At 42.2% G+C, this 12,407-nt stretch overlaps 1 protein-coding gene across 2 annotated transcripts in view; it reads right to left on the bottom strand.

Annotated features, from left to right (window-relative positions):
• TENM1 (teneurin transmembrane protein 1) overlaps window positions 1-12,407 on the bottom strand; it is a 661,862-nt gene that overhangs the window by 296,101 nt on the left and 353,354 nt on the right. Inside the window, exon 1 of one of the 2 annotated variants that reach the window (XM_036401915.2) lies at window positions 11,454-11,747. The exons of the other annotated variant lie outside the window; for it this stretch is intronic. The gene's annotated coding sequence lies outside the window, so the exon portion shown is untranslated. Of the gene's footprint in view, window positions 1-11,453; window positions 11,748-12,407 lie in introns of those variants that run through there. 2 annotated transcript variants of the gene reach the window in all.

Raw genomic sequence — 12,407 nt, 5'->3', positions numbered from 1 at the left:
TTGGGCTCAGAAACTATTTACTTCATAGCATGCAAAGTATTAGGTGCTGAAGAAAGATTAGGGGAGTTGTGTCAGTGACCCTCAAAACACAAACCAGTTATTCTCCTGAACATTTCCAAAGATTAATTAAATGCCTTTAAAATTAAATGCCTTAAAAAATTAAACAGATGTGAGAAGTGTGAGCAGCAATATGATCCACAATGCATAAGAAACAAATGTGATACTACGACCTGCTGTTCCTCAGTTCATCTCCCAGGAAAGCTAGCACTCCATGGCTGAAGGCTACAAATACTTTTCCCTCTTATCCAAACCTGAAAAATTTATCAACATTTTTAAATGTAGGAATAATAGCTCAAAAGTCCATTGCCTCAAGAACTACACAGATAAGACTTACCTTTAAATTTCATTCAGAAAAGGACCTTTAAACTCCAGCCATTCACCTTACCACTGCAAGTTACAGCTTCAGTTCCATTAGACAAGTTGAAGAAAAGGCGAAATTGTTGTGCAAAAACCAAAGTTTGGATTGTTTTAAATAGTCAGAACAACTTGTTGCTAAGTTCCTTACATCATTCTATAAACACCTTTTACTATGGAAATGATTTTTATCTGATATCCTTTGAAATTGTTTCATATATATGAGGGCAAAGGAGGAATTAACTGATTTTAATTAATTTGTTTTTTCAGTGAAATAAAATTCCAGCAAGTCCAATTCAGCAAGTATTGAGAATTCAAATGGACAATTGTCATCTTGAATGCCATTCGTTACAAAGGACTAATTTCTAGAGAATTATATTCTTTAGCTAATGCTGTCCCCATCCTTAGATTAATAATTTGAATGAATGCTCATTTATTTAGAGGCACATTCTCCAAATATACATATTTTTACTCTACAACTGTGCCTTTGTTCAGATCAGAGGTACACTAACAACAGGACCTGAACACTAAACTGAACCTTCCTGTGTCTGGCCACCATCTCTACCATCAATGAAGAGTATCCAGGTCAAAATAACATTGCTTGTTTATGGGTTTATTAGAGAACTGCAGACAAGAAGCATGACACTGAACTAGAACATCCATTTTTTTGATCTGGTATAGAAAACCCTATGTCTGACCCCCACATTATCCCCTTACCCATGTAAAATTTTTTACCCATGTAAAACTGCTTGTCCATAGCAAAGAATTCCATCTAAGTTGCTGAGGGAATGTCAAGAGAAAGATTTAGAAGAGGTATCTTTAGTCTTTTAGTCATAACTAAGAAAACACAGAAGTGGATGCATACTTGGCATTGCAGATCTCTGATTCTAAAAATAATTCCCCACCCACCCACAATCTTCTTGGAGAAGTTTACAAGTTGACCCAAGAGTTGAAAATTGCAACAGAGCATTTATGGGTTTTTTTTTAGATTCTCTTTATAAAGAAAGCTTCCATGTAATAGAAAAACCATGGAGAGAATATAGATTTAGGTCAGCTTTGCTGCTTTGAAACCTAGAAGGGTAAGACCCCAAGCAGGACAGAGCTGCCTATATAGGAATGTGCAACAGGCACTTGGTACTTTACAGTCCTGCTTCAGAAACTGTTCTGCTAAAAAATCTGACATTTAGAGCTATCTTACTCTGCCACTGCTGGCTATCCACCCTCAGAGATCTTCCCAAATACCATTGATGGGTGTGTGGAAGGAGGGAAGAACTGGAGAGGATAAAAAGGCACCCAAGAGGGGAGAACATTGCTGCACTGGAGAGAGGGCAATGCACCTTCAGAGATGAGTGAAACTGCTCTCTCAGAATTCTAAGACCAAGCAGCAGAAGCAGATAAAACAGAGCTGCTTAATTTCCCCATTAACTGGATACCAGAAGGGGAAAAGTGAATTTGGATGTAATCTGGGAATCCTCAGAAACTGTACATAATAAATTACACTGCAGGGAGTGTCATCTACATATTCCCCAAAACAGATGAGTTATTTCAGCAAGCAGGAAACAACAAATCTTTATTTCTACTAATTCTGCTATCATTGCCCCTTAGGCCTATACAGCTCATCTACTGTCCAATTTTAGCTGTGTGCTTCCCCAGAAAAATAATCTTTCTGAAACAGTGTCCTTTCCTGCCCTTCTTTTTCTTTAAATATGCAAATCTCGTCCCGTGTAAGAAAAAGCATTGAAACATTTAAAAGGGCTAAAATAGTAATTCCTGCAAATGATAGATTTTTTTAATGAGCACTACTTAGCAGAGAGCTCAATTTGAATTGCTATGGTAGAGAAAGTTTGTTTTCCCATTAGTAATGAACTATGCCTTTGTACTCAAATGGAACAAGATGCTCAGCTCCCAGGATAACTATCAGGAGAAGAGCTCGTTTTATTCTGCAGACAAAGTAGAAACCATACTTAAGGTTTTGTCCCTAGGAGCTGAAACCATAACAGAAGGCCACTTTTGTTAACAGTTTAAGGAAATAACCTTTTAAAAGTTTCCATAATATAACATTATGACCTAAAGCAATTTTGATACACGTTTCCTGTGGTCATAATCACCTTCATGGTACGTATAGTTGTTTTCTCATCTATTAACAGCCTTGTAATTCCACAGCTCTTTTATGTTGGAACACTAAATCAGCTTTGGAGGGAAATTTTTGCACCAATGCAAACAACTTCTGTTAATAGGCACAATGCTATTTAAGCCTTCTAGTGCCTACAGACAACAGGCATCAAGAACACATTTCTGACCCCCAGGCAAAGCATCAGGGAAGAGTCAAAGCAACAACTATGAGGTTTATTCCTTAATTACAATGAGCTGTCTGCAAATTCAGCCTTGAACTGATCTCACTCATCCTCAGTGTAGGAAATTAATACTGAAGTTGTTTCTGCATATCAGTTAGTAGTAAATAAACATTTACTGGAGGGATTTTTGAAAAATGCCTCATTTCTACTTCTAATTTATTTCAAACTTTGTCATTTGTAAGGTTTCCATTGATACATTATCCAAACAATAATGCAGAAAGTTGGTTCCAGATTTGTCATCCTCCTTCACTTCTCTAATCCTCTTCATGAGAAATCTGAGGAGGGGGTCACAGTTCATTGAAAATAAGCAAAACCCATGCACACACCAAAACATTACATCTTCCCTCACAAATCACAGCAGTCTCAGTGGTCAGTGTGAAGATGGGTCAGAGAATCATAGAATTTCCCAAACTGGAAGAAACCTACAGGGATCATTGAAGTCCAGCTCCTGGCCCTGCAGGGGACACCCCAGTGATCACAGCCTGGGTCTCAGAACACTGTCCCAACTACTCCCTTCAATGCTACTTCTAGAAAAGCTGTGAAGCTAAGGTTTTTACTGACCCTGTTGTCACAAATCTTCCTGTGAGATTTGACATAAACAGAAAATATACTAGAAGTTAATTATACAGGACCCCATTGTAGTCTAACACAAGCTCAGAGGTAGGGGAAGCACATGTACATGGTCATTACAAATATTTAGACAAGAAGTGCAGTGTTTGATTACATCAGCCAAGGCAAATTCAGAATAGTTCAGATTTGCCAAAAGCATTTTGCTAACAATTGTTATCAGTGACATAAGTCTGCCTGGAACAGTGGCAGCCTACCTGGAACATGAGAGCAAATGGGGAACACCCTTGGCCTTTCTCACTGCTCCAGTCACACAGCTTTGTTCTCCTGTTCCACCTCACCTCCTCATTCTGCACCATTTTCAAATCACCTTCAGCATATTCAGTTTTGCTTTGGCCTAGAAGAGCAGCTGGTTTCTTTCCCTTCCCATTTATTTCTCACCTATCCTTTCTGCCCAAATCTTTCCCAAATGGTTCCCAACTTAAACTCTTAAACACCCAACGTTTCTCTGGTATCATACTATCACACTGAAAGAAGCAGGTAGAGCTCTCTGTGGAGAGACACTGAACAGCAGCACTCTACTTAGAGCCTTTTCCTTGATATTTTAAAATTAGCTTATAAATTCTGAGGAGAAAGGGTGACTGCAGATTTGTATTGTAACATGCAATAGAAGAGTGATTGTTGATTGAGGCTCTTCCTTTTACAGATGTAGGCAGCTTGAGTTACTTTTTAGATAGAGACAGATCTCCTCCAGAAAAGTGTAACTATTTTCATACACAGAAAAGTGCTAATATAGAAGACAATTTTTTTAAAAAACCCCAAAATCTAGAAAACATTCAGTTTTATCTGGAAGTAAAGACAACTATTAAGGGTACCCTGGTACTATAGCCATGCCCTTTTTATACAAAATATTGGGCTCTCAATAACTTTATTTTATTTAGGAGTACATCTTTAATATTCTTCCAATGAAATATTTATAATGGATATGGTACTTATGTTTGCAAAATATTTTGATGCATTTATGACTTAATCTGCAGCCCTACACTTATCCCTTAGGTGTGGCAATCCCCACCATTAAAAAGGCAGAACAAAACAAAAAAGCTGAACACTCTATTTAAGCAGTCTATTTCAAACAGATGTCAGAGACACATTTTATTATTTTTAGATCAGACCATTGATCAGCAAGATGATGAACAAAGAAAAAGATCTGCTAACCTAAAATGCGTGTCTCTTATTTACTCTCCATGTTCAATCAATAAGGTAAAGCATTCCTAAAATATGAAGAGCGATGATTTGATTTATGGCTGCTTCTCATGTTCTGGTGTGAAATCCGCCATCCACCATAGAACTGTTTCTATTTCACTCACTATCACTTTGTTATTATATAAATATACATTACTTAGGCAGAAATGGTTCCAGATTTTCAAGCTGTAATGAAGGTGCTGGACTTCTCTGGCTGACTGACACAGCTGAGCTCTTGGTCCTTATCCTCAGACACTGACTCACCCTGTAAACACCTTGCATGCTGACCACAGCTGTTATGATGGAATAAGAGCTTGCCAACCCTTCCTCACAGCTTCTCTTTGTTAAGAACTGGTACACATTAGAAAGATTTTATGCCCTTTAGTTATCTACAAACAAAAGCACATGTGGAAAAGGAGCAGAAATACAAATTTCTCTTGTGTCATTCCTGTATTTGACTTTGAGTAATTTCTTTAAAAATGAGAACTTGTCTCCATCTGGTAACAAGGTAGACAGTACACTTAGCACCCAGCATGCTGATGGTTACTGAAATGTCAAAGGTTACTCATTAAGCATGGGGCAGGAATGACTAACACTTCAAGGGCCTCATTGCTGTTGGCTTGATGATTTATGGCACAGCAGTAGTGAGCAATGATAAAACACAATATAATTGTATGTCTGTAAAAACTTCTGAACATACAGAACCTAAGAGAGGTTTTTAAATCACAAGTGACACAGACACCTACGATCCAGCAGTCATATTCTGAGCCTTATGAAATAAAAATAACTTTTAATTTAATTTTTGATCATTTTTATTAATTTGAGCATATGGTCTACATTCAATGTAACAGCATGTGTATATATATATATATACACACATACATATACAAGATGATTTCCAGCATCTCTCAATTTCCATACATCTGCCATTTCTGTCTCAAAGCACAAAAGGTAACATGGCAAGTACCTAACAGAACCCTGAAGCTGCTCCATTCAATACCCAATCACACAAACTCAAGAAATCCAACATGCAGGTTCCATATTCAGCAGAGAAGAATACACAAGTCTTCAACATCTCAGTTCTCCAAAATAAATCCCATCCTCACTCCCGGCTGATGAATCTGTTACATTAAATTTTGACTCTTCATCAGTTCAAGAGAAAAGGGAAACATGCTGAGTTCAATACAGAAGCTTCAACATCAAGCCACAGAAGAGACAAAGCTTTAGTGCTGGCAGGAAGTGACTGCTTCTGAAAGCTTGAAAAGAAAAGAGCTTCCCTTTCTTTCAGACTAACTGGAACTTTAACAGAGAAGCTTTGAAAATACCAGTTACTTACTGACAGATAATCAGAATCCAGCTAGACTGGCAACAAGAGCACTCAACTCACATGCCCAGGCTGTGGAAAGGGCAGGAAGAGTCAAACATCCTTGGATCAAGAAAGTAAGGGAAAGAAGTACCAAAACTTACTCCATGTAAGTAAATAAAGATTACTCAGCAACATGAATATGAGAAATGCCTCATCTCCTTGCACACCAGAATGCTCTTCACAAAGTCATCTGTCTTGTTTTCCCCTTAGGGACTTTCTATGGAGATTAATTTTTATGCCTCGTTTCATTATTATTCAGGAAACGGCTTTAGATTTTGTGTTCAAATATAACAGCAACAGTTAAGTTAGAAACTGCAGTTTTAGGATGCATTTTCCCCACCATTTTAGAACTCATTTCAACTTTTAAAACACCTTGAAATTACTCTCAATGTAGAAGTTACAAGTAAAGGAGTTTTCATCCTCTGGATGGTATTTTTTTCCTGACATTCAATTAACCCTGTATCACTGATATTAATATTTCAATTTCCACTAAAGTTGTATTTCTGGTGCTTTTTCGTTGCTCAAACAGGTTTTTAAATTTATTAAAGGCACATTAAGGTAAAACCAATGGCATTTAATATAGTGAATTAAATGAACAGGTAACACCCATAAGCTATTCAAAAAAAGTAGAGAACCACCTAAATTACTTCTCCTGTCAAGTATAAATACTAGTGGCACTACCATGTTGCATAATGCTAACTACAGCTATAATTTATACACAAAGATTTCCATGTTATAGTGTTGTCATCTTATTGCAAGGGTTCCATTCTGTTGTCTCCTTATCACAAAAGTTTCACACCTGCTTGGTGTTTCTCGTGGGCATCTCCTCAGAGCACTGACTCTTTCTTCTTCACAAAGCAGCCACTGACTCCAGTTCCCCTCTCACCCAGCCACCCAGCCCCTTCTCATTGGTTGCAGCTGTGGCCTGATAAAGTCAGGACTGCTCCTAATCTTTGATCATTGGCCCAGCTGCAACTCCTTAGGGGTGAGATTACTTTCTACACCATCTTGATTTTTCTTATATTCTATCGCCCCACATTATAGTGCATCAAATTTCTAGATGTATGAAGGTTTTCAAGCAAACAAACAAAAAACACTTAAACATCAACAAATGAAAAAGGAGTTTTTCTGAAGTTAGACGGCAATGGCAGACATCAGCTTCATCCATGTGAACTGATTTTTAAGCCTACCAGTAAAGACTTTTTTTTTTAAGGAATTAATATTTATGTGGTTTCAGCCATAGGCAAAGATGGATGAGGACTGAAATCTGCTCATTTAAGCATAGTCTCATTATGAAATGCAACAGAAGAATCTCAAGAACAGGCTTATCAAAGTGCCAAGATAAGAATATAACTAATATCTCCTTTTTACTTAAGCAGCATCAAAATCTTACTTTCCATCCAACAGAAGTACCATTTAACATAATTTCCCTCTTATTTTACTCATAGAGATCAACTGACACATAGCACATTTCTGTCTCTTTCTTATTTGTTTGATTCACAGAAAGCAGAACAATAGCAAGATACATGTCGGATAGTCATTTTGGAGGCAGCTACCACTGGCAGTTCTATCATAGTCTAAAACCTACAGCTACAGCTGTGCTACAGAATAATTCTGTGCATCTGTGATAGCTCAGCCAAATATTACTGTACTGTGTCCTTGGTCAAGAAACCACAACAAGTGAATTAGTAAAATGGCAAGCTGAGGGAGGGACAAGTCTACCTCTAACTGATTTCAATAAACTTTGAACATGCCACTTATCAGTACTTCAGCAAAATACTCAATCTTTTAAAATAAGTATCTAGCTGGTAAAATAATGATGATGCTCTTGGTGAGCATCACTGAGAAACTGGGAAGATACAAAAGCCCTCAGTGATGCAGTGCTGGTCTAGCAGAACAATGGAAAGGTTGAGATGCTGGCAGCTGGTTGGTCTATCTGTCACCACAGAGGAGAGATTTGCATGCTACCTAGACTAAAGTCAGATACAGAGCTTTTTGCTCTCTAGTGAGATTTTCTCTTTGTCATACCAGTTACAAACCAGCATCATACAGAAATGCAGCACTGGTGATGAACAGAAGGTTGGATAACCACCTGTAAATTTCCTGTATTAATAGAGTGGAAAACTAAATCAACCTCTACAGGAGAGCAACAGCATCACTTTAATACATGTCCACACAACCTTACATCATAAAAATCAAAAACCTTTTTCTAAACACGGTATTTTTTTCTGAACCAAAACCTTCACAAGTCTTAGCTTCAATGTAGTTTCCCCAAGCACAGCAAACATTTTAATTTGTGACACAAGAATGATTTTTATTTGTTCATAGGAAAGGAGCATAGTCAAATACTGCTATCAACGATAAAGACTTAAACAGGATAAGGCGTAATGGCTTCCAGCTGAATGTGAGTCCATTTAGATTAAGGAAGAAGTTTTTTTTATAGTATAGGTATTTCCTTTTCTTAACTCATATAAAGGCTGCACAAGTATTACAGTACTTCATGCACCCACCACTCTAAAACACTAAAGAAGCTAAACAGGTTAGTGACTACAATCCATGAACTTGTCTTCCACCAACAATTACCAAACTACAGTTTGACTTTATCATTTTCACAACTTTGAAGGCAGAAAATTTTGGACCTCAATTCAGTAGACTCAGGACTGGGCCTTTAGAGAAAAAGCAAAACTGTATTAAGTCTTTTTGGTCTCACAAAAGTTATCATTAACTCAGTTGTGCTGAACTGTCAAATACAATCAACAGGCACATCTCGATGAACAAGCAGACAAGAAAACAGAAACTCATGAATTTCAGTTATAATACCATCACCACTTTATATCTGGACTCTAAAACATTTCAAAATCTAGTCCCATACAGCCATTGTGAGATACTGGCAGTCATTGTGACCAAAGCAAAGACAGGGTACATCGTTCTCTCAGTCTGTAAAATGGGAACAAATAATATTCCTGACCAAATGAAGAGGACTGCTCTCCCATATTCAAAGCCCTGAGATTGTGATAAATTAAGCAGCATTATTCTTTGTACATTTTTCAGATTAAGATCATTTAAAAATTAAATGCATACCGTTTAGACCTCATGAATCACATTGAAATAATGTCCTGCCTGCTCCAATTAACATCAACACCAATTCTCTAAATTTCCTATCTCATTGGAAAGAAGGAAGTATACGTCTACCTGTTCCTGCACCATTACTGCAGAGCATAGCATTGCACACCTCCATTTGAGACCACAGGCACACGTGTGAGCAACCAGGTAATTGCTTCAGTTTTCAAAACTACCATTTTAACTATGATGCCACATCAAATGAGTAATAGATTTCCTTTGCCACAGTTTTCCTCAGATGACACTGCTTTTATAGAACTCTGAATACACTTCAATGGCTTTTTTACACATAAGCCATCAATACAGTATGTTCATTTACTTTCACATCTGACTACTTGAAGTGTCGAGAGTAGTCATTTGCATTCCCACATTCTTAAAAGCTGCTTTTAATAAGAATTTTCTCATTTGCTATTTATACACATCATTTAAATACCTAAAAATTGGCAACTGAAAGGAACTGTTCCCTTTAAAATAAAGGATTTTTATTTCAGTATTTGAAATAAAAATTTCTTGGGATCTTATTTGGTTTTGATTGAGGTTTTTTTTAAGATCAGATATTCAGAGAAAAATTATATTGGGTATGTGTTATTCAGAAAACTTCTAACCATTCTTTAAAACAAAACTGTGATTAAAAAAACAAAAAAGGCACACCAAAAACAACAATACAAAACACCCAAGACTGAAAGAGGTTCCTAAAATCCCCAGCAGTTTAGAGATTTGAGTTCTTAAAACAAACCAGCAAGCCAAAATCCCCAAGACACACAGTTATATTAAAACTACAGTATCAACTTCTGATGAATTTATGTTATCAATATGATATCTGTAGGGATAGCAGGCTACTAGGAAGATTGCATTTTGTCTGTGAAAAAGTGTTTTGAGATTAATCCACAGCATTAAGGGTCATGTTTAATATAAGCTTTGAAAAGAAACTATGGACAAGAAAGAAGAAAAGCTACTGGGGCTGTCTCACCTTCTGATGTATAGCTCTTCCCCTACTACAGTTTATCTTGCTATCTGTGATTCACAAAGTGCTCACTACAACACCAGCAATTCCATACTTCAAATATCAAACTGCTTTACATTAAGCTTCACAATTAACAGGTAAAATCCAGGCAGTAGGAGTGGTGGGGGTTTGTTACTGCAAAACCATTTGGAGACACAGATGTCTGAGATGCTTGCCCCACCACACGGACAGTTGGTATTTATTTCCATAGTCAGTGTATCTGACCCGTTAATTATCAGGGAAGCATCAGCACAATCAAGATGGGTATCTACAACCTTTGGATATTGGGAAAACAATCAATAAAAGACTATCACTAAGATAGTTAGTTACTACACAACCTAAAGAGGTAGCATATATTTAATCCAAATAAAGGGGAAGGTGGGGAGCTCTTGGCATCGATTTCAGTATTAGAACACGTAAAGCCCAGATCTGCTAAGGTAAACGCGTTGCCACTCAGCACGGTAAGAGCATACAGTTAATACTACAGAGGCAGGTTCCTCACTATGTACCACAATCGTATCCACAGCTGGTCTGAGCATACACCAAGCTTAAACCGTCAGTCACGAGCTACAGCCGTAAGGTGTTTTAGAGAAAAAACAGCTGGAAACAGCAGAGCAATGTAACGCCTGGATGTACACACGCCTTGACTATAGGAGATTACCAGATCCCACAACCGGCGGCAGGGAATACACCAAGCACACGTTTAGCAGATTACGCCTGAGGAGCGGTGAGACACCAGGCTGCTCCATCCTCCAGCTGGGAGCAGCGTGGTCCCGCTGCCCCGGCGGATGCACCTCACGCTGCGCGCACCGAGATGCGGCTTTTCATGTGAGCGGCCCCGCAACGCCAGCGCGGAGCCGGAGCCCGGCCCCCAGCAGCGCCCCGCCTTTCGCCGCACCCCGCGGAGAGCCGCGCACCGAGCCGCGCCCCGCTCCGCCTCGGGCACGGGGAGCCGCTGCCGCCCGGGGCGATGGCACCGCGGCCGGGCAGTCAGAGCGCCGCTCCGTGCCGACACACCGCGCCCGGTAACCGCGGGCGAACGAGACCCGCTGTAGGCGTGCGGGGCGCCGGGGCTCAGCCCCGAGCGCGGCATCGCTGCCGGGCGCCCGCTCCCGCAGCCCCGCGGTGCCCGCACGCACCGCCCCGGAGCCCGGCAGCCGCCCGCCGGCACCGCTCCCGCGCAGCGCACACGGAGCCGCACGTACACACCCAGTGCCATCCAAAAAACCCCTCCGGGAGCGCCCGGCGGCTCCCGCTCCGGCGGGGCAAGGCACCCCCGGCGGCGCCCGGCGCTCCCCTCGCCGCCCCGGCTCGGACGCCGCTGCCCCCCGCGAAACGCGAAGTTCGGGCGCCCGCGGCGCCGCTCCCGCCTCCCCGGCAAACTTACCGAGCGCGGCCACCGGCTGAACTTTCAGCAGCGCCCCGGCTCAGCCCCGCCGACGGCTTCGCCCATCGCCTCTAGGTGCGGTGCCCGCGCCCCGCTCCCCGGCGGCTGCGGCGCGGGCCAGTATAAATCCACATCGCCGCTGCCGGCGGCTCCCCCGCAGCCCGCCCTGGCCCCTCCGCCCCGCCGGGGGGACGCGCCGGCTGCTGCTACCGCGGCTCGCCCCGCAGCTGCCCGCGGCGGGCGCTGGGAGCCGAGGCGTGAAGGGACGCGGGGCCGGCGCGACGCAGCCCCGCCGCTGCTGCCGCCGCCGCTGTTCTCCGGCGGGTGTAGTGTCAGCGGCGCCGCTCGCTCTCAGGGTGGGATTTTTCTTTTTTTTCTCTCTTTTTTTTTTTCCCCTTTTCGGCTCCTCCGCTGTTAATGAGCATGCCCGGGAGAGCTGCGCAGGCGCCTTGCCCGCCGCCGCGCCTCGAGCCGCCTCGCGCCGACCTCGGCGGGCGAGGGCTGAGGGGGCGCGAGCGGCGCCGGGGCTGCCCCGCGGCGGGCGGGAGCGAGCGAGGGAGGGAATGAGGGGGCGCGGGCCGGGGCAGGGACCGGGCGGTGGCGGCGGCTGAGGGGGCCCCGCCCGTGGCCGTGCAGGATTTGGGCAGAGTTCGCAAGTCTGCGGGCAGGTGAGGCGGCTCCGCTCGCCTCAGGGAGGGATGCTGCCCCAGCTCGCCGCTCGTCCCGGGGAAATGGAGGAAAGAACGCCGCACCGGCGGGCCTCTGCCTCGGGATGTAGCGCAGAACACCTAAATAATTTACTTTGCTGGGGAAATCAGACCGGTAGTGGAATCAAGGCTTGGGAGAGGGATGCTGATTTATACAAGGTGCTTCAGCAGCTTTCCTTTCGCGATCTGAGTTTATTAAAGTGGGGATCTCCGGTGGCCACCTCAATTAAGCGTCCCGGAGGGATAA

The sequence above is a fragment of the Molothrus ater genome, chromosome 14 (genome assembly GCF_012460135.2).
Source record: "Molothrus ater isolate BHLD 08-10-18 breed brown headed cowbird chromosome 14, BPBGC_Mater_1.1, whole genome shotgun sequence".
Taxonomy (NCBI): Eukaryota; Metazoa; Chordata; class Aves; order Passeriformes; family Icteridae; genus Molothrus; species Molothrus ater.
Note: the sequence above shows the minus strand (reverse complement) of the source record. Positions and strands in the feature narration are given on the sequence as shown.